The sequence below is a fragment of the Ochotona curzoniae genome, unplaced genomic scaffold (assembly GCF_017591425.1).
Source record: "Ochotona curzoniae isolate NIBS_2020 unplaced genomic scaffold, NIBS_Ocur_1.0 contig_2457, whole genome shotgun sequence".
Taxonomy (NCBI): domain Eukaryota; kingdom Metazoa; phylum Chordata; class Mammalia; order Lagomorpha; family Ochotonidae; genus Ochotona; species Ochotona curzoniae.
The window spans coordinates 211,203-238,386 of NW_024465464.1; the positions used below are offsets into that span (position 1 = coordinate 211,203).

At 48.3% G+C, this 27,184-nt stretch overlaps 1 protein-coding gene across 1 annotated transcript in view; it reads left to right on the top strand.

Annotated features, from left to right (window-relative positions):
• The first annotated feature begins 2,242 nt into the window (after nucleotides 1–2,242).
• Nucleotides 2,243–27,184, top strand: part of MICAL3 (microtubule associated monooxygenase, calponin and LIM domain containing 3) — a 169,077-nt gene continuing 144,135 nt past the window's right edge. The window contains exons 1-2 of the mRNA XM_040974555.1: nucleotides 2,243–2,596; nucleotides 11,559–11,657. The gene's annotated coding sequence lies outside the window, so the exon portion shown is untranslated. The remainder of the gene's footprint in view (nucleotides 2,597–11,558; nucleotides 11,658–27,184) is intronic.

A 27,184-nucleotide genomic window follows, 5' to 3' on the forward strand; every position in this document is an offset into this window, starting at 1 on the left:
GATCCCATATGGGCGCCGGTTCTAATCCTGGCAGCTCCACTTCCCATCCAGCTCCATGCTTGTGGCCCAAGAAAGCAGCTGAGGACGGCCCAAAGGTTTGGGATCCTGCACCCACGTGGGAGCCTGGGAAGAAGTTCCTGGCTCCTGGCTTCAGATCGGCATAGCATCGGCCGTTGCGCTCACTTGGGGAGTGAATCATCGGATGGAAGATCTTCCTCTCTGTCTCTCCTCCTCTCTGTACATCTGACTTTGTAATAAAGTAAATAAATAAATCAATCTTTAAAAAAAGTAAAAGAAACTCAGTTGTCAATAGAGAGAGGGGGATGGTGGAAAGCCAGAGACTCCAGCCAGCTTAGGGGAAGAGAGGATCCACAGAGAAAGAGGGAGAGATGGAAGATTGAAGGGGAACGAAAGACGAAGAGTGGGTGCAGACTGAGCTGAAAGCTGGAGACCCGGGGCGCAGGTGAGCTCTCGGCCGTCTCGCTATCACTCAGTGATCTCTGGGACCTGGAGGCTCTGCCTTCTCCAGACCCGGAGCCAAGACTTCCCAAAGCACGTCAGACTTGAAGGAGTTGGAATCCACTTCCAGCTCTCTGCATTATCTTAGTGGAAGAAATACCTCAGGGAGAGCTTACTGAGGAAAGTGTCTTAATATTTGAGTGTTTGCTAAGTGTTAAAAAGATATCTTCCCTTTTAAAGACAATAACTTGTTCTGTAGAAGATGTTACTGTTCTATCTTCCAAAATTTCCAGATATGGAAAGTCTTATTTCCTCTGTCATAATAGACCCTTAGCAGAAAATTAAGTATAAGATTGTACTTTATTTGCACAAATATGCGTTGAACATCTTTGTGTTCAAAATTTTCAAAGAAATTTTGCAAGTTGATTGTTAAACACGGCCATATCATGATTAAGTAAGTGATATTAAAGACAAGGATGATAAGAATAACTAATCACATTATTTTAGCATTACCTATGCTGTTACATTTACTTTAGGGAAATTATTGCTCGTACATTAATGTGCTGAGGTTCATCTGCTCTGAGTTTTGCATTCTAGTGTCCACTGGGGGACTTGACTTGAGCCATGGATGGGGTATTTGTGCCATGCAAACCTTCAGACAGTGCATATCAGGACTTGGTTTATTGTTGTTGTCCTTGTCAAGGTGTCGGAGGGGCAGCTTGCGTCTTGCATTGGAGAGTCTGGGTTTGATTGCCGACTCTGGCTGCTGGCTCCAGCTTCGTGCCCATAGGAGAAACCAGGTGGAGTTCCCGGTCCCCAACCTTGGCTTTAGCCCAGTTCTGCTCTGCTCTAGCAGGTATATGGAGTTCCTTTCTCTCAGCATTTCAAGAAAATTCAAGTATAATACTGATTTTAATGTGTCATCTTCCAGTAGTTGGAAACTAGTGTCCGATTTAGCAAATGAGTTGTTATTGTCAGGGATGGGCTTTGGTGTAGCAGTTAAGAAGTTGCTTGTGTCATGTTCTGTGTTATTTCATTTTCCTCCTTCACAACAATGAAAATATCAACCTACATTTGCTTATTTGTCACTTGTATCCCTAAGTTAACCATTGGTATGAATTAGGAAAAAAAAAAGAGACAAAGAATCTATGTAAATGTCTAGTGAGAATCAGTTGGCTATGGGGTTGATAATAAAAAGTATTCCATATTATCATTGTATATGTTACTGGTGTGTGTGTTTGTTACTGTAGTTTGTGACTGGTGTGTGTTACCCCGTTTTTGCGTCAGTAAACTTGACAATGTTTTTGGAGACCAGTTGTTAAGTCTGTCATATGGCATCATCGTGGGGCCTTCAAGGTGGTCGCAGTATCTGTAGGGAAGGGAAATAGAGAGAGGAGCACAGAAACGTATCTGCTGTGAAGGGCACTGATGGAGCACTCGCGTGGGGCCAGGGAGAATATGCGATAGGGTCTGCACAGTGGGCTGGAGGGACAAATCAGAGAGGTGAGAGCTGAATCCAGAAGGAAGGTGACTGACAAGGGAACCCACATCTGGGTGAGGCGTGCAGGCTGGCGAGATAGATGGCAACTCATGGGACTGCGGCATGGTGATAAGGGGCAAGAGGTGAGAATTCTGGAAAAGAAAGTGGGTGTGGGTGTGGGTGAGAGTGCCTGGGGCCTGTGGGTCCTGGGAAAGGAGTCCGCCCTCTGGTATGTGGGCCACTCAGCAGCTACAGACAGACACTAAAAGACTTCCCAAAGAGGTGTGTGTGTGTGTGTGTGTGTGTGTGTGTGAAGGAGATGCTTTGGTTCGGCAAGTATGACTTGTCTGCTTACTGTCTACAGGACTTAGCTCCCCGTGAGCCATCAGCCACAAGCACCATCTGTGCTCTCCAGGCATGGGCTACCTATCGGGGGATGAGATGTGTAATAGATGGCAAAGCTGCGCCTGCGCCATGGGGCACACCGTGGATTCTGATGGCGGCCTGGGGAAGGAGGATAAACAAGGCAGCAGAGTAGTGTGCAGTCATTTACTTTGAAGTCCCGGAAGAGGATCCCATGATTGACAGAAGGCCCTGACATGTTTTCAGTGTATTCCCATCATTGACTGTCCTGAAATGTGTGATCACCTCACAAAGGTAATTTTACTCTATCCAGACTCCTGGAGGACCAAGTTAATGCTCTCCTATGCCTCTAGAGTTCAGCTTACTTAAGTGCTTTTAGATATTACTGCTGCTTTTTGTACCAGCCACCTGAGTTTCCTAGCAGCTGAGCTAAGAAACAACTTTGGACAGAGATCAGTGTAGTGTCGGGGGGCTGGAGGGAGAAGGTGGAAGTGGGGAATGTGCCGGGCTGGGAGAAGGCACTGAAGTGGGACCCCTGTTTCCTCGAGGTGGGGGCATCCTGCGGGAGTCACTGATTACAGTGGAGAATTCCTCTAACACAACCGTTACTGAGAAGATCAATACCTCTACTCTGTTTCACCAACACCTATTGAGTACCTGCTGTATACCTGGCCCTGTATTAACACAGGAGAATATGTTGTCACGTAAGACATGCTTACTGCCTTCAGGTTTTAAAAGTAGGTTTATTACACAATTGACATATCATACAGTTTCTTCATTTAAGTGGGATAACTCAGTGATTTTTATATCTTCAAAGTCATGATTGTGCAATCAGAATCAATTTTAGACATTTTTTATTATCACCTCTCAAAGCGTCTTTCTACCCTAGCCTGAAGCAGCTGCTCATCCACTTTCTGTCTCCAGCTGTGCTGTTCTGGACATTGAGTGTGCCATTCTGGAATGGCACAGTACATGTCATTTTCTGATTGGCTTCTTTATCTCTTGGCCTAATATCTACAAGGTCCATTCATGTTGAAGTACGGCTCAGTGCTTCATTTCCTTTTGTGGCTGAATAGCATTCCATTGTATGGATTTGTCACATTTTCTTTGTCTACTCAGCAGTTGATAAGGATTTGATTGTTATCACTTTTTGGCTACTTTGAAGTAGTAATAATAATAAGTGAACTTCCACTTGCAAGTTTTTATGTGGACATAAGCTTGGGGATATACCTAAGGGATATAATTCGTTGGGCCCTCTGGGAACTCTGCTTAACAAACTTTTCCAAAGTAGTTGGGTTGCTTCACATTGCCAGTAGCAGTGCCGGCGTGCTCCAGTTTCCCATATCCTCAGCATCACTTGTTATTGTCCATCTTCATCATAACCCTGCTAGTGAGTTTGAAGTGACAGGTCATTGTGGATTTAGCTTGTATTTCCCTACGTTTTTGTGTGTTCAATGATCTTTTGTGTATCTTCTTTGGGGAAGTATCTGTTAAAATCCTTTGATCATTTAAAGATTGGGTCATCTTTTTATTGAGTTCTAAGTTCTCTTATATGATCTAGGTACAATAGACTACGGGATCTAAAATTTGGTGTGTCATGTGTATATCAAATGTAAGATTTTCTCCTTTTTTGTGGGTTGTCTTTTTCTGCTTTGAAGCAGACATATTTTTAATTGGGGCAAAATAAAATCCTCCCTTCATTGTTTAGTACACCCAAATTTTCAAGTCAGATTGTTATACTCTCAGATGTTTCTGTTGCATTTAACAAGTTTCTAGAGCTGACTCATCTGTAAGAGTCTTACCATCTTGAATACTCAGAGCTTCTTATGTTTATTGGCTCTGTTTTAGCTTTTAGAAACTTCAATCCTATGAAAGCAGATACTAAGTTGCAAAGGCTCTTTGTAACATTTTATTCCCTGTGCTGAGATAAAACTGTAAGCAGATGACTGCTGAACACATTGACTCAGGAGGCGGTCTTCAGGGAGTAGCTGAAGGTTGGACACAAGTGTATCCAAGTTGTATTTAAGCAGGCAGGAAAATGGAGCAATGTTCAAGCATTGTCATCTTAACTCTCTGGGCCATCTAATGAAATTTTCTTCTCTATTTATGCTAATGGAAAACATGAAATTTAATAAGAACTGCATCTGGATTATGTAGACAAGTTGTTAGAATAAAAACTTGAGCTATCTCCTGCCCTAATCTTTATGACCTAAATTGCTCAGGCAATGTTAAAAATAAATCCCTCACTTGTGTCGCAAGGTTCTGCTGGTTCTTTCCTGCTTGCTCCTTTGAGCAGCATAGCACCTCTCCTCCTCCTTTGAGGCTGAGACAGAGAAAGAGAGAGATCCTCATCTACTGATTACTCCTCAACTCCTCGGGATGGCCAGGGCTGAGCCAGACCTGAGCCAGGTGACTAGAAGTCCATTCAGGGCCTCCAAGTCGGTGACAGAGGCCCAGCACTCTGGCCGTGTTCTGCGACTTTTCCAAACACATTCACAGGGAGCTAAAATCAGGATCCAAAGGGTTGGTATTGCACTTGGGCACTCCAACATCGGAGGCAGGCTGCATTTGATCAGGTAGATGGCTGTGGCTGACTGTGGCACCTTGAGTAACTGGCCTTTCTCCTCTGTGGTGTTTCCTGCATGCCGTTGGAATCACAGGGGCAACATGGGATGGGCAGTTCTCTCAGGGAAGTCACCCTCAGAACGTGTTTAGGATGTATATCCCTTTAGCTCCTTTGTCTACTTTGTGTCTGCTGAGAATGTATTTTCATACTTTGGATGTGGTTAAGTGTGAGGACTGCCTGTGTTCAATTCCACCCTCTACCACTTAGTTAACTGTGTGACTTTGAATACATTGTTGAATTTCTGTTTCTTCCTTTATAAGGTGCGTGTAAATAATGCTTATATTGTGAGTTATGATGAAGATAAGTGAAATCTTGTAGATACAGGTTCAAAGAACAGTACCTGAAGCGGTGCTCATCACACATTAAAGCACATACTGATGTGATGTGCTCGGGACTGGTGTTGTGATGAAGTGGGCTAAGTACCACCTGTGGCACCAGCATCCCATTTCTAAGTGCTAGTTCCAACCCTTGCTCTCCACTTCCAACCCAGCTTCCTGCTAATATTCCCGGGAAAGCGACAGAGGTTGGCTTGAGTACATGGGTCCCTGCCACTGCTGTGGGACGTCAGGGTGGAGTGCCTGGCTCAGGCCTGGCTGTTGAGGGAGCAAAGCAGTGAATGGAAGAACTCCCTAGCTCTCCTGCTTTCTTTGTTATTGTCTTTCAAGTAAATAACGCTTAAATTTAAAAGTCTAGGTGCTGCTTTTAGTGTTGCAAAAGAACCGTTAAAGCAGGCAGAGTTCTTAAAATGAAGTGGGTGATCAGACTGCACAGCAGTATCTTTGATAAAACATGAAGTAGTGCTAATACTTCCTGTTTACCAAGCACCTTCTCAGCGTTAGGTCCTGCAGCAAAGGTTTGTATGTGCCTTGTCTTAAGTCTTACAACAGCTGTATCAGCGTGGTTGAAGGCTGTGCTTGGGGTCACATGGTTGCTCGGGGTCGGAGGCTGCTGGGGGGTTGGAGGCTGCATGGGGTTGGAGGCTGCTTGGGGTTGGAGGTGCTTGGGGTTGGAGGCTGTTAGGGGTCACACAGCTGCTCGGGGTTGGAGGCTGTTAGGGGTCACACAGCTGCTCGGGGTTGGAGGCTGTTAGGGGTCACACAGCTGTTCGGGGTCCCACGGCTGCTCAGGTAGAGCTGGCTGTGTGCATCTCATGGGGGCTGGACTTCTTCGCTGCCTCGCTGCGGTGCCTCTCTCTGTGCACCTCTGGAACCAAACTGAAAAGAGAGCATGTTTTTGCCTTGAGTCTGCAGTTTCAACCACTGACAGAAACCTTAGCGCAGAAAGAGGTGAGATTTCCAGGGTGTCGGTCTTCCCCTGGATTCGTTTCAGTCTTGTGTTGAGATGGAAGGGGCATGTCGGGTGCTCCTCCTGAGAAGGCCAGTGATCACCCGTTTCTGAAGCAGGCTTCTGCTCCTGGCCCCTGCATCACAGTCACGCACACCCACATGCCCACCACCGCCCAGGCTGGGGAGGGAGGGTGGAGGAATAACCTCCTGTCATCCCCTTTACTCCCTGCCCTTCCTCCACCATCACTTGTTCCTCTTCGTGCCTCAAAGATGGGCACAGGGGGCCTGGCATTGTAGTGCAGTGGGTTAAAGTGCCGCTCGGGACACTGAAATCCCACGTCAGAATGTCGATTCCAGTCCTGGCTGCTCCATTTCCAATTCAGCTCCCTGCTAATGCACCCGGGAAAGCAATGCATGACGGCCCACGTGCCTGGACCCATGCGCTTCACAGGTGAGCAGGATGGAGTCTCTCCCTCTTTGTCACTTTGTCTTTCAAATAAATACGTTAAAGAACAGACTCATTTTTAAATTTTTATTTGGTAGAGTTACACAGAGAGGAGAGACAGAGGGATCGTCCATCTGCCTGTTGACTCCCCAGGTGCCTGGAGCTAAGCCGATCTGATCTGAAGCCAGGAGCGTCTCTGGGTTTCCTGCATGGCTGTAGGACCTGTGCCATCCTCCGCTGCTTTCCCAGGCCATAAGCAGGGAGTCGGGTTGGGAGCCACGACGTGAACTGGCGCCTCTGTGGGATGGTGCAGAGCATGCAGACAGCCTGCTATACCACTGTGCTGGCCCCTCAAGTAAATACGTTAAAAAAAATTTTTTTTGCCCCTAAAAGATGGGTGTGGGATCTGGTTGACCCAGTGTGTTTAGTTACATATGCTCTAGAAACAAGTTCCTTAGTAGATATGTGATGTACGATACATTTCCCCCTATTTGCTGGTTATGTGTTCACCTTTTTTTCTTACTTTGTTTTATGACACAGTTTAATAGGCAGTGGGGTCTTCCCTCCCGCTCCCCTCTGATCTCCCCTCCAGTTTTACAGTGGGTGCCCTCCGTAAACTTTGACAAGTCCCTCATGCTGCCACTGAGGTGTCTCCCCACAGCGTATGCAAGGACGGTGTCGGATGTTCATCTTTCTCGTTGGTGTTCTGTGCTTCTCCTCCTGTGTGTCTCCTCCTTGCCCCATCTTGTTTTACTGTATGAGGCTTGGCCAGTTACAAAATGTGGGAGAACAGGAGGCAGCAGCCCCTCTGCCCACACAGACACACTCCCCTCCCTGCTCTCATCGTCACCCCGTCACTCACAGAAGTACCACGAAAGGCCTGTAAATGAGTTACGCTTGCAGCCAAAGTGATGCTTTGCCAGCAAGAATCCGACCTGGAGCCGAGTGTTGTCAGACTGAGCTGCCACCTGCAATGCCAGCCTCCCATCTGGGTGCTGGTCCCTCCCCCAGCTGCTCCATTTCTGACCCAGCTCCCTGCTAATGGCCTGGGCAAAGCAGCAGTAGGTGAAACTAGTGTTTTGGGACCCTGCCACTCACACGGGAAGCCTGGATGAAACTCCTGGCTCTTTCGTGGCTTTGACCTGGCTCGGCACTGACTGCTGTCACCATCCAGGGAGTGAACCAGTGCAATGATCTCTGTCTCTCCCTCTCTCTGGGTAGCTCTGGCCTTCAAAACAAATAAATACATCTTAAACAAACAAACAGACCCCAGCCTGAAGTGGGCAGCCAGGTGGGCTCCGAGCACAGTTTGCGTGCAGAAGGCCAAGCCTGTGCAAGGCAGGGGTGCAGGGTGGCTGAGCGGCAGGTATGTATGTGGTGGTAGTGCGGGCTGCCAAGTTCTGGGTAGGGTATGTTGCTTTGGCTGTGGCAGTGCCAAAGACTACATACACCGGGTCAAGTTACAGTCGCTGTGGGAACTGTGACCTTTGAGTTTCCTGGCTCAGCCGTGGAATTTCAGTTGCATAATTGTGCAACAAACTTGGATTTTCCCCCTTGCCCACTTTTCTCCCTCCTCCCTCTTCTTGCTCCTTGGAATGTAGCGTTTTGTCCCAGTGAATGAGCCTGTTAGCTCACTCCCCCTCCTTCTCCTCTTGAGCACTTGCCTGCCTTCTGCTCCTGCAGCGCATGTGCCAGCCCCGGCGTGTGGGAGGAGCGCCCAGGAGCTGCTTCTAGAACACAGCACTGGGTGTTCTATAGGTGAGCCCGCTGTTCTGCAGTGCCTGCTTCTGAGCTCACCGTTCAGTCTCCGGTGTGGCGGGAGCATCAGCCCAGGCGGTTCAGCAGAATTCTCCGACTTGTCTCCACATGAAAGTTGCATGCTCCCTGGGAAGCGCTCTTTGTCTCCTCTTCCAATGAACTGGACGCTAGCATTCATTTGCATTTGATCAGATATTGCCTCGGAGTGTATAAATGTTCTTGTTGTCTCAAGTGCTTTGTTACTCTCTCGATTGAGGTAGCTTGATGTCTCTTTTTCTACAAATAAGATTGCAAGTTTCCCCCCCCCCCTTTTATCTTTTCTTCTTTTGTGTTAAGAGAGACCCTATCCCCTCATACCCATGACAGCTGGGGGTTGGAGAGAAGGGGCCACAGCGGGGAACCAGGGAGTCAGAGCAGAGGCGCCCTGTGAGTGGCAACGGTGCTTGGGTCTCCCGGGCACCCAAGAGCAGGAACCATGATCCTCAGTAAAGGGGCTGGAGCTGGATGTGGGCCTCTCACACAGTGACTGTGGTGCCAATACCTGCCCGAGAGTTTTCTCCTGTGTTCTTCTGTTGTTTTTCTGAAAAACCTCTCCACTGAACACATTCACAAACGCCCTTCTCTACCTAAGCATCACCGTCTTCCCGTTTGTAGCTGGGTCCACCCGTTTGGGACCACAGACAGCGCAGAAGTCTTGCTCACGTTCTGTGCCTTTAGACTCGTTGCCTGAAACTGGCAGGCCCAGAGCCAAAGCTAAATGAGTAACTCTTCTAGAGAAACACAGGATCCAGGGACAAGCAGGAAGCGCGGCCTGGCTGGTGGTCCACCCTGCAGGTCTTGCCCCAGTGGTTGATGTGCAGGAAGCAAGTTTCGTGGCAAGGCTGGCAGTACCCTTTGAGTTCTGCTGAAACTTCTGCAGCCCGAGGCAGCACTGTGCTTTTTTTTTTTTTTTTCTCTCTCTCCTTTCTTTTTCCTTCCCTCAGCTCTCCATTCCTTTTTTGGCTGTCCTTGAAATGACTTAAGGCATCTTGGACTCTGAATCTCCGAGGAGAGTGGAGCAGGATTATTAGTCTGCTCTGTGGAATTCTGGATACTTATTTTGGGATCTTTGGGATATTTCCTTGTTCCTAAGCTCCCAGACTCCATGCTGAGAAGCAGTCTCTCTCCATCACTGGCCGGAGAGCTGGGAGAGACTGTCTCGTCTCATCTCTGCCGACTCAGCGGGTTGCCTACGGCCCTGAGGAGTGGGCTTCTCCCGAGTGCTCGGAGAGGACTTGCGTCATGCAGAGGGTTGCTGTCCGTGTTTGAAGAGCTGTTGGACCCAGTGAAGTAATGTGCGTGGAAGCCGTGCGAGCTGGGCAGGGAAGTAGGGGGTGCTGTGTGAGGTCAGCATGTAATTATTAATCAGACTTTCCCTAGGCTGCTCCGCTGCCCTGGGCTTTCCAGGGCTCACAGTCACAAGGGTAGCTGGAGTGCTTTCCTCCCTGGCACACTGGCACCTTGGAGGTGCCAGAGAAACAGACTTCCTAATGACTGTCTTTAGTCATTAGTCACTGAGGTGGGCAGTTGCCCTCGTGCACAGTCCCCTGGGTGGGCAGTCCCTGGATGGGCAGTTCCTGGGTAGGCAGTCCCTGGGTAGGCAGTTCCTGGGTGGGTAGTTCCTGGATGGGTAGTCCTCTGGGTGGGCAGTCCTCTGGGTGGGCAGTCCCTGGATGGGCGGTTCCTGGGTGGGCAGTCCTCTGGGTGGGCAGTCCTCTGGATGGGCAGTTCCTGGGTAGGTAGTCCTCTGGGTGGGCAGTCCATGGATGGGCAGTTCTTGGGTAGGCAGTTCCTGGATGGGCAGTTCCTGGGTAGGCAGTCCATGGGTGGGCAGTTGCCCATGTGGGCATTCACCTTGGTGGGCAGTCTCTGGGTGGGCACGCTGTCTCGAGCACTTGCTTTCCCCAGGCCGCTCACCCTCTGGCCTGCTTGCCCTCCCGCAGGCATCTGGTTGCCTTTGCACTGCTGTCCTCAGTCAGGCAGGCAGCAGGACCTGCAGGTTCCTCCTTTGCCAGCCCCTGCCCGTGTTGTTGAGTGCCAGCTGAGGGTGTTCCCTCAGGCTTCAGATCTGGCTGCCATTGGCACGGCAGCTAATCGTGGGGCCCACACCAGGTTCCTCTGGCTAAGTCAGAATTGTGGCTATCTCATTAGAGTGGCGGGTCATCATTGGCCTCTTAGGTTTTTGGTTTTGCTTCTTAAAAAGCATCGTATTTTAACACTGATATGAATATACAGTTCAGAAATGCAAACTCAGAAGCAAAATTTGATCATTTTCCCCTCACTGCTTTTTCCTGCCCAGGTCCATCACTGCATGCAGGCCCATTCCTGTCACGTGTCTAGCACACGACAGATTCTGTCAGGATCCTTAAATTGGAGGTGGTGGGAAGTCCAGTTGTCTTCTCAGGCTGTGGAATTTATTTTTTATAACTTAAAAATCATTTTTTAAAAGTTGTACACATTTATGGGGCTCTCTACATTATATGATATCTAACCAGAGCAAATCTATTTCTCCTTTTAAGCATGTAACATTTATTTTAGTGAAAACACGCAAGATCTTACGTTCTAGTTTTTAGCAGTTTTCTCAACATACTGTATGTTAGCACAGTATATTAACATTATCTGTAGTCACCCTAATGTGACCCCAGAATGTGTTACTGCTGTCCAGAGGGAACCTAGGACTAGTTATACAGCTTGTTCCCAACCTTCCCTTCTCAGCCTGTGGTAACTACCATTCTCTCTCTCTCTCATACACACACACACACATTATTTTCAAAGTGATTTATGCATTTGAAAGGCAGATTTAGAGATGGGGAGAGGGGGTGTTCCCAGATGCCTGCAGCACCAGTGGCTGGCCCAGGCTGAAGCCAGGTCCCTGGGCTCCTGCTCCGATATGAGAGCCTAGAGTCGTAAGCACCAGTGTAACTCGCTATGCCGCAGTGTCTTTCCCACATAGTTGTACTTATTTTAATTTTAATGAGGTCACTTTTTTTTTAAATAGATTCCATGTATGAGTGAAATCTGGTGATGCTTATCTTTCCGTGTGTAGCAGCTTCTTTTACTTCACGTGGTAGATGACCTCCAGTCCCATGCTTGTTGTTGCAGATGGCACTTCCATCCTTTTTATGACTGCCACTCCTTCGGATCTGCTTGATCTGCTCATCAGTGCATAGATACTTGGATGGTTTCCATCTCTTTGCTATGGTGAGTAGTACTGCCTGCCTGCAATGAACAGGAGTACAGATGTTTCTTTGATGGGTGGAGCTCATTGTCCTGCCCAGGATGAATGCTAATCCTACTTTTAGCTTTTCGATGAGCCTCTATACTGTTTTCCACGATGGCTGTATTAATTTCCGTTCTACCAACAAGGTACAAGCAATTTCCTCCCATCACCAATTTTTTCGGTAAGGATTCCCCTTTCTCCACTTCCTCACCAACACTTGCCATTTGTCTCTGGTACTACCCAGTGAGTGGGTACCCAGTGGGTACTACCCAGTCTCACCAGAATGAGATGTTATCTCATGGTGGTTTTCATTGCTATTTCCTTGATGATTAATGATACCGAAGGGTTCGTTGTAATGTGCCTGTTGGCCATTTGTATGTCTTCCTGCGGGAGAGGTCTGACTAGAGTCTGCTGCCAGTTTTTGTTGGATTATTGGGAGTTTTTTTGTTTGTTTTGCCATTTGGTTTTTAAAGTTCCTTCTGTTCTGTATATCAACACCTGGTCAGAGCTTCCAAATATTTTCTTCCTTGATGTAGGTTGTCTCTTGACCTTGTGGGTTGTTAGCAAGTAAGTTCCTGATAAAATATTATCATTAGATTTTTCCTGATTCTAAAGCTGAACATTTTCTGCAGTGACTTATTTATCCAAGATACATTTTGAATTTGTAAACAGAAATTTATTCTAATTTTTGATCATTGGACATTTGAAAATGTTTGTGGCCCCATGCAGATCTCCACATACCTGGTATTTCTTGAGCTTCCTTAGTATTCTTTTCATATATTTTAAAGATTTATTTTTATTGGAAAAGCAGATGTACAGGGAAAAGGAGAGAGAGAGAGAGAGAGAGAGAGAGATCTTCCGTCTGCTGTTCACTTCCCAAGCAACCACAGTGCCCGGAGCTAAGCTAATCTGAACCTGGAGATTCTTCTGGATCTTCCAGGTGAGTGCATCTTTGACTGCTTTCCCAGGCCACAGGCAGGGAGCTGGATGGGAAGCTGGGCCGCTGGGGCAGGAGCTGGTGCCCATATGGGATCCCCGGCACATGCAAAGATTTAGCCACCAGGCTATTGCATGGGTCCCTGTATATATTAATTTAAAACTGTTTTGTGGTCATATCCATTTGAAGAGTGTTGAACTAAAGCATGCAATGAATTTTTCCTACTTTGTAGATTATTAGTAGTTGCGGTAGAAATGCAAGGATCCTGTAGAAAATAAAATTAGAAATCAACACTTTGGTATAGTGAGTAAAGCTGCCACGTGCAGTGCTGGCACTTTCCATGGGTGCTGGTTTGACTCTCAGCTGCTCCACTTGCTATTCCAGCTCCCTGCTTACAAGCCTGAGAAAGCAGCAGAGGACCCTTTTGGGCCCCTGCACCAATATGAAAGACCCAGGAGCCTACCTCTTGGGTTTGAACTGGGCTAACTCTGGCTAATACGGCCATTTGGGGAGTGAACCAGCAGGTGGAAGATTGTCTGTAGCTCTTGCACTCTGTTTAAATTGGCCAAACACACACACACACACACACACACACACACACACACACATTTAAGAAACTAGAACTAGAAGGCAAGTTTATTTTGGTGTACATTTTTTTTAATGTGTGCATGGTCTTTTTCCAAAAAACATTTTCCTTGAACTTTTGAATTCCATGAACATTTAAGATGAGATTTAAGATTTTCATTTTTTTTTAATCGAAATGACTTATTTTCAATTTCATTTTCCCATTTCACGTCCTTCCATACAGCATGTGGAATATCTGCTCGTTTTTGGACATTGGACATTATCCTAAGCCTTTCAGAATGGCTGTCTACTGGCACCTGTCTTAGTGATGGTATCCCAGGTCTGCCTCCCATTTTACTGTAAGGGAGTGTAGCCTGAGAGAGTCTGCCTTGTCACAGGGTCTAGTGGTGGTGCAGGCCACATCCCTGCAGCTCTGGAGCCGTGACTTCTTGCAGACCAGCTGCTGGCGTCCAGGGGACTCAAGCCTTTGAGGACTGGGGCCCCTCAGCGGTGTGGATCTCAACCTCGGCCAAAGTCACCTGCCTGTTCTTGCTTGCCTGGCGTGCTTCCTCAAAGGCCTCCACACTCAGTTTGCTGCTGTATTTCTCGTTTGCTCACACTTTCCATCCCGTTCCTTTTCTCTTCTCTCTGCTGTACTTGGTTTTCAGCCCTGCGGGATCTGTGCAGATCTTTGAAACTTTCTTGGCTATAGTCGCTTGCTTTTACAAGCAATTTTTAAACATTATAATATGCAATTAGGCCAACATTTACTGCCTGGAATCTGTTAGAAGCATGTCCTGTAGCCTCTACTTTCCTGACCTGTTCTCACTGGGAGTCCTTGCCAGTGAGCCAGTTGTTGGCAGCGCGTGTGGGTGTGCACAGGTGTAACCAGACTTGGGTACTGCCCTGTGGCCACACGTGCAAATTCATAGAGAAGACCTCATTGGACACCAAGAGTTTGTGTCACTGATTTCTGAAATACATGCATTCTAGTTTCCTTTTTTTGTTCTTTTTTTCATGGGTATGGGAGAAATGTGTGTAGATGCTGTTGTAATGAACAAAATACAAATTCATGGAGAGTTTGAATTTGTAAGTATCTTTACAGGCAGTTATTTTCAGTCAATAGATAATAAAAATAGACTGCACTACATAAAGTTTAAAAAATTGTTAGTGGTAAGGAGGAGAGTCCTGGCAAGATAGATCAGTAGCTGTGACTGTACCATCACGTGGGGTCTGTTGGCACGCTGCTCTTTCACTCACATGTGCCCTTGGCCTCTGGGCTAGACGGTGAGCCCTTGAGTGTGGAACCTTAGCTACCCTCTGTGCCCCCTGGCGTGCCCAGGACGTATGTACAAATTAACATTTAGTCCTTAGAACTTACTTTCTTTATTCTACTCTGTTACATTACTTTCTTGGACTCTTTGCTTTTCTTTGTGTAGTTTTCGCCAATAATGCCACACCTCTAGCAATTCCCCATTAATTAATTGCACTTGCTTACCGAGTGCCACGCGCACACTCGGCATTAGGCTGGGCTGCGGGAAGACACGTAACTGGAAGAATTATTCCTTAAGTGGGCGGCACTTTAGAAATGCCTTCTCTGCTTTGTGTCTCAGAGATAACCCTGTGAATTCGGCACTGCTTTTAATCCCCATTTATGAGGGGTTAGCTAGGAACTGAGTGTGGGGGGAGTCGGGGTTCCGTCTTAGTCCGACTCCCAAGCCTGTTCTCTCAGGCCTTGTGTTACCTGCACCCCCTGTGGATGGCACGTGATCTTTCCCTGAGGAATTTACACAGTGCAGTTGACACTGTGTGACAGTCAGTCAGTACTGAGTAGTGCGGAAGTGCAGCGCAGCCCGGGAAGGGCTGGAGGAGAACAAGGCCTTTGTGAGGGGCGTGTCTGTCTCTGGTTTTTGAAACGTGGCTAGGAGAGCATTCAAACCAGTATGAACCAAGGCCCAAGTCTAGGATTGTGGAAAACGGGTGCTGGGGTGGTCCAGCCAAGGTGAAGGGCAGCATGTCTCAGGAAAAGGGGACTGAAGTTGGAGTCCTTGAAATCATGATATGGTTTGTGGGAAATACGCATGCGTGGTTTTCAATGGGGGCAAGACAAGATACAGTTTCTGTTTTAGAGTGATGAGGCTGGTATCAGACAGCAGATTCTTCTTTTTCTCTCAAGATTTATTTAAGTTTTTGGAAAGGCAGATTTACAGAGGGAAGGAGAGACAGAGAGGGGTCTTCCATCTGCTGGCTGCTTCCCAAGTGGCTCTGCAACAGCTGGAGCTGAGCCAATCCAAAGCCAGGAACCAGGAGCCTCCTCTGGTTCTTCCATGTGGGTACAGAGTCCTGAGGCCTCTTTCAGTTGCTGGTTCACTCTCCAATTGGCTGCAACAGCTAAAGCTGAGTTGATCCAAAGCTAGGAACCAGGAACCAGGAACCAGGAGCTTATTCCAGGTCTCTGACACAAGTGCAGGGTCTGAAGGTTTTAGGCTGCCCTCTACTGCTTTCCAAGGCCACAAACAGGGAACTGGATGAGAAGTGGAGCAGCCGGGATGTGAACTGGTGCACAAAGGACCCTGGTGCTTGTAAGGCAAGGATATAACCTTTGAACCATCGTACTGGGCCCAGATAGCAGACTGCATGGCAGGATGGTTGCCCTCAGACTGCTAATCCGTACTTCTTCTTTTCTTTTTTTTTTTATTAATTTTTTTTTTTATTGGAAAGGCGGATATACAGAGAGGAGAGACAGAGAGGAAGATCTTCCATCCGATGATTCACTCCCCAGGCGGCCGCAACGGCCGATGCTATGCCGATCCAAAGCCAGGAGCCTCTTCCGGGTCTCCCACGTGGGTGCAGGGTCCCAAAGCTTTGGGCCGTCCTCCACTGCTTTCCCGGGCCACAGGCAGGGAGCTGGAAGGGAAGCGGGGCTGCCGGGATTAGAACCGGCGCCCATATGGGATCCTGGGCGTGCAAGGCGAGGACCTTAACCATTGCACCACCGCGCCGGGCCCCGTACTTCTTCTTTTCTAAAGATGTGTTTATTTCAAAGTCAGAATTACAGAGGAAGAGAGAGGGAAGGAGTGATGGAGGAAAAGAGAGCTGGAGTGATGGAGGAAAGAGAGGCAGACAGAGACTGATTGCATTTGCTGTTCTACTCCCCAAATGATCAGAACAGCCAGGCCTGAGCCTGGAGCCAGGAGCTTCATCCGGGTCTCCCACATGGATGGCAGGAGTCCAACCACTTGGACCTTCCTTCCCAAGCCGTTAATGGGGAACTGGATCAGAAGGAGAATAGCCGGGACTCTAAGTGGCACCCACGTGGGATGTCATTGTCACAAGCAGCTTGACCCACCGTGCCATAGCACCAGCCCCTGATTCCTGCTTTTTCACTCTTCCATCCTGTGGATCTTGGAAGCTGCTGTCATCTCCTCTGGTCCTGGGGACAGATGTCATCAAATGTCTTCAGTGATCCCTTCAGACAGAGGATGGCCAGGGTCCTGTGTATCTACATGACCATGTGAGTTGGTTGACGAGACCGCCCTGGAGTGTGGAAGGGTGAAAAAAACTCAGAATGTAGGCCTCAGAGAGCTGGGTTTGACATCTGGACCTGTAGCTTACTAGATAGGCAAATGTCTAACCTGACTTCTTTTCTTCCCCCTTTGTCTGTAAATTGTAAACAATTTTAACCACATGTGTGATTGTTAAAATGCGACTAAGACTAAAGTACTGAGATGACTTAGTGCTTGCAGACTCCCTAGGAGCCGTGGTCAGCTAGCTCACTAACTGTGTGACTTGGGGCAAGTTACACAAACCTCATCTCCTCTCTTATCTTCCTTTTTTAAAATTGGCAAAACTGGGCTGTGGATTGTTCATAATTCACATGAAAATTGAGTAAGAGAAAGATATGTGTATGTATATATATGAGACTGTGTGAGTCATGGAAAAAAATGGAAATAAAAGTGAAGTTTCGAGAGCAGTCGTCCAGCTTTGCCATTGCAGTGACTGGCCTCTGACCAGCGTAGACCCTGAGGGCAGCAGCTCCCAGCTCCAGGCCTTGCACGCACAGGGGCGCTGGGCCACGCAGAGGGGTTCCTCTCCTCCATCTCTCTCCTCCTCTCTCCTTTCCTCCTCTTTCTCTCTTCCTCTCCGTCTCCGATTCTCTTCCCTCCAGTCCCTATACTTCTCCTCTTCCCTGCCTTTCTCTCCTCTTCTCTCTTTCTTTCCCCCCCACCTCTCAGATAATTAAAAATAGGTTTATATTATTGTAAAAATGTCTGAGATCCTTGTACAGTCTTTTTTTAATAATACACATTTCCATGAACTTTCCTTTTAAAAAAAGATTCACTTATTTGAAAGGCAGAGTAACTTGGACTTGGCACGATGGCTCAGTGGCTAAAATCCTCACCAAGCAAGTGCCAGGATGACATATTGGCACCGGTTCATGTTCTGGCTGCTCCACTTCCCATCTATCTCCCTGCTTGTGGCCTAGGAAAACAATAGAGGACAGCCTATAAAGGCTTTTGACTCTGCACCCACATGGGAGACCCATAAGAGGTTCCTGGCTCCTGGCTTCTGATTGGCTCAGCTCTGACCATTACAGTCATTTGGAGAGTGAACCAGCAGACAGAAGCTCTTTCTCTTTGTCTATCCTTTTCTCTGTAAATCTGACTTTCCAATAAAACTTTTAAAAAAACGAATAGCCAAGACTGGTCCAGCCTGAAGTCTGGGACTCGCACGGAGTGGCAGAAGCCTTCAGCTGCTGCTTTCCCAGGCACATTAGCAAGGAGCTGCGTTGGGAAGGGAGCATCTGGGACCCAAACTGTGCTCTAGTATGGGATGCTGGCCTTCCAAACGACAGTTTAACCCAAAACACTGGGCCCTTCCATAAACTTTCCTAAGGCTTCTGTATAGGCCCTGGTAATTAATAAATATAATTAATCAGCAGACAATAGCTGTCATTAGAGGTGTCATTATCGTCGCTGTCGTCACACCTTCTTCACGTGTGGGTGCCTTTGAAACAGGAGACTAAAGACTAGACCCCTCTCAGTGTGTGGTAAGAAGCCTTCCCCAGTCACCGTGAGGAGGGATGTGTGTTCAGGGCCTTTCCTGAGCCCTGAGATTGTAACCACGCCGTGCCAGTTCCAGGATCTTTGAGCATCCCAGATATTCCTGAGATGATCAAGTCGCTCTTTTCTAATACAGAGGAACTCTTCCAATCACATCTTTCAGGCACAGAAATAATTCTGCGCCGCTTTTAAACATTGAAAGAGTGAGAGAGAGGAGAGAGAATACACAGGTTCCTCTGGGCTCCGTTTGCTTGCTCTGTTGAAGGCTTGCCACTTCAGCGAGTGGGGCACTCTGGCCAGGGATGGAGGGTCAAGCCCTACTGGAGCCACTCGAGGATCCAAGGCAGCACCTGCTCTGTCTGTGCCCTTACCCTGTCCAAACCCAAACTAGCTGTATTTAGCTCTAGCTGGCCGCTTCCATTCAGTAGCCAGTCAGTACCTCATGGCTGCGGCTTCTAAACCATCCCAAACTCTTGTTTTTGAACCCAGAGTTCAAAATCTTGAGTTTGTCTGTGTAAGGCGGGTTTTGGTTTTCTTTGTTTTGTTTTGTTTTTTTCCCTTAAACTGAAATCATTGGACCTTGTCCTTTGTAGATGAAGTGAGAGTTGCTTTCTGAGAACTGGCTCATACTAGAAACCAGCTGGTTTTAAATTGTTGCAGATCTTTAAAGGGACAGCTTGCTTAGGGACCGAACTCCCAGCCACAAAGCCGTTGCATGTACGGATTCTAGCATGGGCTGTGACAGTGTGGAAGGAATCAGGTAGCAGTTGGCAGAGGTGCACAGATTTGAAAGCCCTCTCTCTCTTTCTCTTTAAAAATTATTCGGTAAAGAGAACAGATTTCATGTATTTCACTGATAAAATTCTAAGAAAATACCTGTACTCCAATCCGTCCCTCTGGCCTCCCCTCCTTCCTTTTTTTTTTTTTTTTTTCTTTTTCTTTTACTCCTTTAAATTTTGCAGTAACATACTTTGATTTGAATTCTTTTATTCTCAGTTAGGCTCAAAATCCTGTGGAATTCATCCCTTTTACATTCCTTCCCCTCCCCTCCCCCATCAGTGACATGCGTAGGCATGTTGCGATAATGGGCTGGTGAACAAAACCCAAATGCACACATGATGAAACAAATGTAAAAACTCACTCTTTGGGTTGCCCTGTTATTGGCAGCAGTGCCTGGTGTGGTGCGTGGCACTATGTCCTCAGCTAGCAGCTACTTGGTAAGTGGCTGGATGGCATTAGTGAGGTCTAAAGGGAGGGCCGGGCGCCAAGGGACACCGAGTGACAGAAGGACGTCAGACCTTCTGCAGTTTGGCTTCTCCTGGATTTCCTGCCGGAGCACACGAGAGGGTCTTTGCATTGATGGCCACTCTTCTCTTTCTCCTTGTTGGAACCTGTGCAGTCACACCGGTCTGAATACCCTGTTGCTGGCGTCCTGAGGACGGGCCTGTAGGACAGACAGCCCTCGCCCTGCCTTTGGCAAAGCCTTGGCAGTCTCTCAAAGTGTCCGACCCCACCACACGTTACAAGTGTGATGTTGGTGAGAGCACATCCCTGAATCACGTCTCTGAGACCTTGTATATAGTTGACCCTGAGCTGGTTGCCCGTGAGTGGAGAGGCTGCTTTTCCAAAGGCTGGAACTTCTATCTTGAAAGCTGATATTTAGTCCATGGGCTTTTATTTCGGTGTGCATCAAGATGTGAGGTGGAGATGACTTTCCTGGCACTCAGTGCACATGGCCATGTCTCCATGGAGACTGAGCTGCCCTGTGGCACTTTGAGAAGGAGGCGCAGGAGAGTTGAGAGGTCCCACCCTCCGTGCCAGGGGTGTGCGAGCAGCTCTTCAGGTCCCGGCTCACTGGCCGTGAGTTCTCGGATGCCCACACTGGGAAGGTGCTTCTTCAGCATGGCAGGCTGAGCCCTGCACCAGCCAGGCCCGCTGCATGTTGATGACTCCGGCCCTACTGCTTAAGAAGTAGGAATTGTCAGATTACCAAGCACAACGCCCGTATTCAGGCAAAACTCAGGGGAGCAAAACAGCTGTCTTTAAGTGGTGGGGATGACTGTAACATCTCACGGTGGGTTTCCCTGACAAATCTCCCTTGAAACATTACTGTTTCTAGAATGGTTCTAGATACAGTGAAGTCTTAAGGTGTAAAATCATTTGTTGCCCCTCTGCTGCTGAACAAGATACAGATAATAAGTGAATAAAATCAACACTCAAGTGCTGCGTTCTTCTGCCCTCCACATCAAGTGTTTACATTTATGTACATATATCCCTCAACTGCTTATCTCTTTCTTCAAAGAGTTTTGGAAACTTGCTTATCCCAGCATCTTTTTTTTTAAAGATTTATTTTTATTATTTTTTATTGGAAAGGCGGATATACAGAGAGGAGAGACAGAGAGGAAGATCTTCTGTCCAATGATTCACTCCCCAAGTGAGCGCAATGGCCGATGCTATGCCGATCAGAAGCTAGGAGCCTCTTCCGGGTCTCCCATGCGGGTGCAGGGTCCCAAAGCCTTGGGCCATCCTCGACTGCTCTCCCGGGCCACAGGCAGGGAGCTGGAAGGGAAGCGGGGCTGCCGGGACAGAACCGGCGCCCATATGGGATCCTGGGCATGCAAGGCGAGGACCTTAACCACTTGCGCCACCGCACCGGGCCCATTATCCCAGCATCTTAAACCTCGACTGTTGTAATCGATGCTCAGAGTTTACGAAGTGATTTTTTTTGTTTTCCTTTTTAAATTTCAGCGCCCACCATTGCAGTTCTCATCTGATGCTCTCTGGCGTCATGCCTGGGGGAGTGCCTGGGTGTGTCTCCGTCATCCGTGCGTGATAGCATTGCCTGGCTGTGGTTAGGGTTTCTGTTCTTTTTTTTCTTAAGATTTATTTTTTATTATTTTATTGGAAAGGCGGATATACAGAGAGGAGAGACAGAGAGGAAGATCTTCTGTCCAATGATTCACTCCCCAAGTGAGCGCAACGGCCGATGCTATGGCGATCTGAAGCCAGGAGCCTCTTCCAGGTCTCCCACGCAGGTGCAGGGTACCAAGGCTTTGGGCCGTCCTCAACTGCTTTCCCAGGCCACAGGCAGGGAGCTGGAAGGGAAGTGGGGCTGCCAGGATTAGAACCGGCGCCCATATGGGATCCCGGGTGTACAAGACAAGGACCTTAACCACTGCGCCACCACGCCGGGCCTTAAGGTTTCTGACCATCCCAGATCCCATGCTGCTCCTCCTGTCTGGCCAGGAAGGCTCACTTGTCTGCCTGTCCAATACTCCTCTTCCTCGCCCCAGCTCCCTGCCTGTGTGAGGAGAGTCCTGCCTCTCTCTGTGTTCCATCCTGGAGGGAATGTTTGTTTTCTGCTCTCACTTACCTCTCCCGGCCCTCGCTGCCCACACGGCTCAGGAAATGTCCCATTGCATTCGAAGTGTGTCGAGAGCAGGAATGATGGCTTACTTTCTGTGTGTCTCTTTCAGGGGTGGTCGCACATTGTGGATTTTAAACAGTTGGCAGACATCTGATCAACAAACTTACCACTCTTTTCTACAGCAGTTTGCCTCATAAAATGAGAGAAGCACTTTTCCACTTTTGTCGCAATGTGAATTTTTTTTTCCTTCTTTGCAGTTTCTTTCAGTTTGAATTCTCAGAAAATAGACTTATGAGTTTGTCTAGGAAAGCAACTCCAGAGGGTGTATTTTCAAAGATGAGCCTTGCACACGTGCAACATGCGTGTTGCCTTTCTTCCCCAAAGGTCAGGTCAAGGGGAAGAGGAATGACTATGGGGGTGTGATGTGGTAGTGCCGGTGGAGGCGGCAGGCGGAGTGGGCTGAGGGCATCTGGAGTGGGTGGCTGGTGGCAGGCACGGGCTTGGGGAATGTGGGGCTCCACTCATCAGGTGTTCCAGCAGACTTCTGGGAAGCAAGGGCCTCCAGGAGGGGCTTCTGTGGTTGTGACACCCACACCTGTCCAGTGAGCGAGGACTCATCAGAGAAAGTAAGTGGGCTGGGAAGCTGTATCTTGGCCAGTAACCTTGACATTAGATATGAGTGTGGAAAGACACTTCTGCCAGGGACTCATACCCCTGCAGGGCGAGGTGTCTGTGGGTTGTTGAATCTGTATTGTACCAATAGCAGGACCCAGTCAGGAAGGAGATTTCATATTCATGCTTCTGTTGATTTGTTCCAGCCCATACCTGTCTTTTGCAGTAGATTTCAAATTGGGACTAGCTCCACCCTGAAGCTGTGTCAGGTGATATGCAGGGGCGGGGCCTGGGATTAGCTCCACCCTGAAGCTGTGTCAGGTGATGTGCAGGGGCGGGGCCTGGGACTAGCTCCACCTTGAAGCTGTGGCAAGGATGCAGAGGGGCGGGGCCTGGGACTAGCTCCACCCTGAAGCTGTGTCAGGTGATGTGCAGGGGCGGGGCCTGGGACTAGCTCCACCTTGAAGCTGTGGCAAGGATGTGGAGGGGCGGGGCCTGGGACTAGCTCCACCCTGAAGCTGTGTCAGGTGATGTGCAGGGGCGGGGTCTTGGATTAGCTCCACCCTGAAGCTGTGTCAGGTGATGTGCAGGGGCGGGGCCTGGGACTAGCTCCACCTTGCAGGTGAGACGTCTCACCCAGAACCTTTCTGTTCTCATGCGCATCTTTTCATCTATTCCTGTGATGCTGACAGAATTATCAGCTTCTTTTTGCTAACCAGGCAACAGAAACTGAGTGTTTTTTTGAGACTGCATACTTCAGAGTCTTGAAGGCAGGGCAAGTATTGTATGACTGCCTTAACCTTTCTTTACAAGATCTTTCATACAACTATTTGTTTTTTTGTGTCTCTCCAGTTCTGCACTCCTGCCATGTTTATTATTATTGTTATTATTATTATTATTATTCTCAGAAGATTCTGTTCCTACTGGGGGAAGGGAAGCAATCCTTTTCTGTTTTATAGTGTTTATTTTCAGCTACTTGCAAGGCAGAGTAACAGAGAGAAAGAGGGGAATGTTACATCTGCTGGTCACTTCCCAGGGCTGAGCGAGGCACTCCACCTGGACCTTCTCGGGGAGTGGCAGGGGTGCAGCCATCGAACCATCACCACTACCTCTGATCATACATTCGCAAGAGCCCGGATCAGGAGCTGAGTAGCCCGGACTCAGGTACTTGATGTGGGATGCTGGTATCCACACAGTTGCTTAGTCTGCTGTCCCCGTCTGATTCACTAGCATTCATTAGCTAATTCATTAGCAGGATTTAATTCACTAGACCCTGCCTCCATCTAGCCCTTCTCCAAGTGCACACACCATCACCATCACGCCTGGTGCCCCTGAATTTTTTTTTTTTTAAGATTGATATATTTTTCTTGGAAAGGCAGATCAGACTTGCAGTGAGAAGGAGAGGCGGAGAGAAGGATCTTCCATGCATTGGTTCACTCTCCAGATGACCCCAGTGGCCTGAGCTGAGCCAGCCAGGAGCCAGGTGCGTCTTCCAGGTCTCCCACGCAGGTGCCACAAGCAGGGAACTGATTGGAAGTGGAGCAGCTGGGACACAAAACAGGGATTCCAGCACTTGCCAGGTGAGGATTTAGCCTTTGAGCTGTCACATCAGGCCCTGCCTCATGCATTTGAACTGTGACTTCCAGTAAGACAGGGCTAGCACTGCTTCAGTCCCTCCTTGTGGTCAGTTCTGGCCCTGCTAACTGGTGTGTGGTGGTGGTGAATTGAACTTGACCTCTTGGGAATTACGTCTGGCTTTTGAGATTGAGGCGGAGCCTGTTCTTGCCCCCCCCCCTTTTTTTTTTCTTTTCCCTAAATTAAAACCAAAAAAGGATTAAAAAAAAAAAAAAGAGGGTGGGGGAGAGGAAGAGACAGAGACTCTTCTTCTAGTTCACTCCCCCAAGTGTTGATTATAGCTGGTGCTGGGCCAAGCCAAAACTAGGGACCAGGAACTATCTGGGTCACCCACACACGTGCCAGGAACCCAAGCAGTTGAACCAGGATGTGTTGCCTCCCCCACGTAGTCACAGGAAGCCCGGTCGGAAGCAGAGGCATGACTCAGTTCTAGTCACTCTGGGATGGGATGCAGGCATCCCAAACACTCGTGTAAACACACAGACACACAGAGCGAGAGCAGGAGAGAGCTGCTTCTACTGGTTCATTCCTAAGTGTCGGTCAGAGCTAGGGCTAGACCAGGCTGAAGCCAGGCACTGGGAACTTAGACCAGGAGAAGAAGGAAAAGTGGTGGGATTTGATCCAGGCACTAGAAGCTTAAATCAGGAGAAGGAAAAGGGTGGGATTTGATCCAGGTACTTTGTGGAATGCAGGCATCCCCTTGTTCCAGCTTTTTTTTTTTTTAAAGATTTATTTTTATTATTTTTTTATTGGAAAGGCGGATATACAAAGAGGAGAGACAGAGAGGAAGATCTTCTATCCGATGATTCACTCCCCAAGTGAGCGCAACAGCCGATGCTATGCCGATCCGAAGCCAGGAGCCTCTTCCGGGTCTCCCACATGGGTGCAGGTTCCCAAAGCTTTGGGCCGTCCTCGACTGCTCTCCCGGGCCACAGGCAGGGAGCTGGAAGGGAAGTGGGGCTGCCGGGACAGAACCGGCGCCCATATGGGATCCCGGGCGTTCAAGGCGAGGACCTTAACCACTTGTGCCACCGCGCCGGGCCCTGTTCCAGCTTTTTAAAGAAGATGAGGATGAGGCCGAGGCTGTGGAGAGGAACAGAGGAAATAATTTAGGAAGGGAGACAGACAGAGCCAAGGAGAAGTTCTGTTTTCTCTTCTTCTGTCCATAATCCTTCCAGCAGTGTGCTTCCATTGTCATCATTCCTGTATGGGGTGTGTACCTAACTTCGCCTCTGAGTGCCCGAGGTTGACATTTTAGGGACCAGCACACCATCAGCATCGTGGCCTAAGCACCTCACAGTAACCCTGGCTGTGGATCTTACTGATGAGGGAGTGAACGGGAGGTGGAGGACGAGCCCTCCTGCACAAGTTCCTGGCTGCTTTAAAGGGGTTTGTGCCATAGGTTCAGTGTCCCTTACCTGCAAAGTTTTCTCTAGCTTTGGATTTTAAGATATTTAAACAGACCCCACTGGGTATGTATCCCTCGTAATGAAAATCTATCCAAAATCTGAATTGCTCCAGAATCGAAAACATTTGACGCATCATGTCAGTGCTCAGAAACTTGAATTTAGGAATACTAGGCCCGTGTTACAGCTGGTGAGGGAAGTCGGCAGAGTGGAACTGTTCAGGGTCCACTCAAGAGGTCAAACCACGCCTCCTCCCTGGGCTGATTTGTTGTAAGATTTTCAGCTTTGGGTGATGTAAAATACTTAATTCCTCCTGCGCCTTAACCTTCTGTGGGAGAGCTCTGCTTTTTCCTTAGTAGCATGGCTTGGCACTGAAGACACGCTGGCCAAAGCGATTTTCCATAAGCATGCGCCCTCTTGTAAGCTGTCCTGTTTCCACATGAGATTGGCTACCGTTTTTTCTCCTTCACTGTGTCCTTTAGTAAATACAACTTCATGTCAGGGATATTACATCAGTTAGGGTTATGTTCACTTGGAAATTGCAAAGATGGAAAGTTGGAAGTTGTCACCTTGTTGGTTTACAGCATGGTGGTGTATGTCCACTGTCTGGATTGGTAGTGGAGAATTTAATTTGACCCAACCCTGTAGTTTCCATCCTGAAAGTTACCCCATGGTCAGGAATGACTGCTGGATGTCTAGCTGTATTAGTTCTGTTTCTAGGGAAGTCATGGCCTATTTTCTGAGATGAGACCAGGTAATTCATATTTATAGTTTCTTTGGCTCACAGCTGTGGAATCTGGAAAGTCCAAAAGCTTGCTGCCAGCATCTGGTGACAGGCTCTTTGCTGCATCATGATGCCCTAGCCGAGGACAGCATGTGGAGAGCGCAGCCACCTGCTAGTTTGTCCCTCTGCCTCCTGTTGTAAAACCACTCCTGCTGTCATGAATGCCCTCTCTCCTTTAATCCCCTTCCAAAAGCTCTATCTACAAATAACACTGATGCATGAATTTGGGACTTAAGTTTATTCACCCATGAACTCTAGGGCAACACACTAAACCATAGGGGAGGAAATGGAGGAGGAAATGGAGAGACAGACGGAAGGTTGCTCATGTGAGGTGACTCCTTTAGAGAAGCGTTTTTGGAAGAAATATCTCAGCAGCCAGCACTTAAAGAACTCCAGGGAAGGCCGGGGAACGTAGTTTTGTCACTGGATGTATCACTGGCGCTGAGGAGTGTGGGTACTGTTCCTGTGAAAGAAGTGGTAGCTTTCGTCGGTGTAAACGTTTTGTGCTCTGTGTGGGTCTGCTGCTTCTTGCCCAGTCTTCTTTGGACATCAGGATGCGTTGAACATTTGCAATGAATGGTAGCTATTAGCCGTGATCATCTCCTTCCCGCAGCTCCACCTACTCCTTCACAATTTGCATTGCTGTTTCCAAATGCAGGCAGGCTGATCCCACAGTCTCAGGGAGCCCTTCAGGTGAAACCGTACTCGGAGGCAGTGGCACAGCAGGCCTGGGCAGACCTAGGGGATGGCTGTTGCTGGGTCTCGGGGCTCACGCCCTTCGCTCTCTGAATGTGCTTCTCTTCAGAAGCTGTGATATTGATATGCAGCATTCTTAGCTCTGCTGCTCATCTGGTTGTTGCCAGGCCCCAGAGAGGCTGCTGACTGAGCTGCACTGGTTGCACTGCATGAACTAGTACAGATCGGAGTGTGCAAAACCCACGTGTGTGTATGTCCCCTCTCAGCAGCTGCATCTCCTACAAGACCAGAATCACAGGACGAGAGACCCTCTTTCTGCTTTTTCTCCCCTTTTGCACGTACACATTAAATGGTACAAGTACTGTTTAATAGCCCACAGTCTTAACTGATGACAAAAATCTAAAATTCCTAAGTTCTCCATGCATTCACCAAATCCTTAGGAAA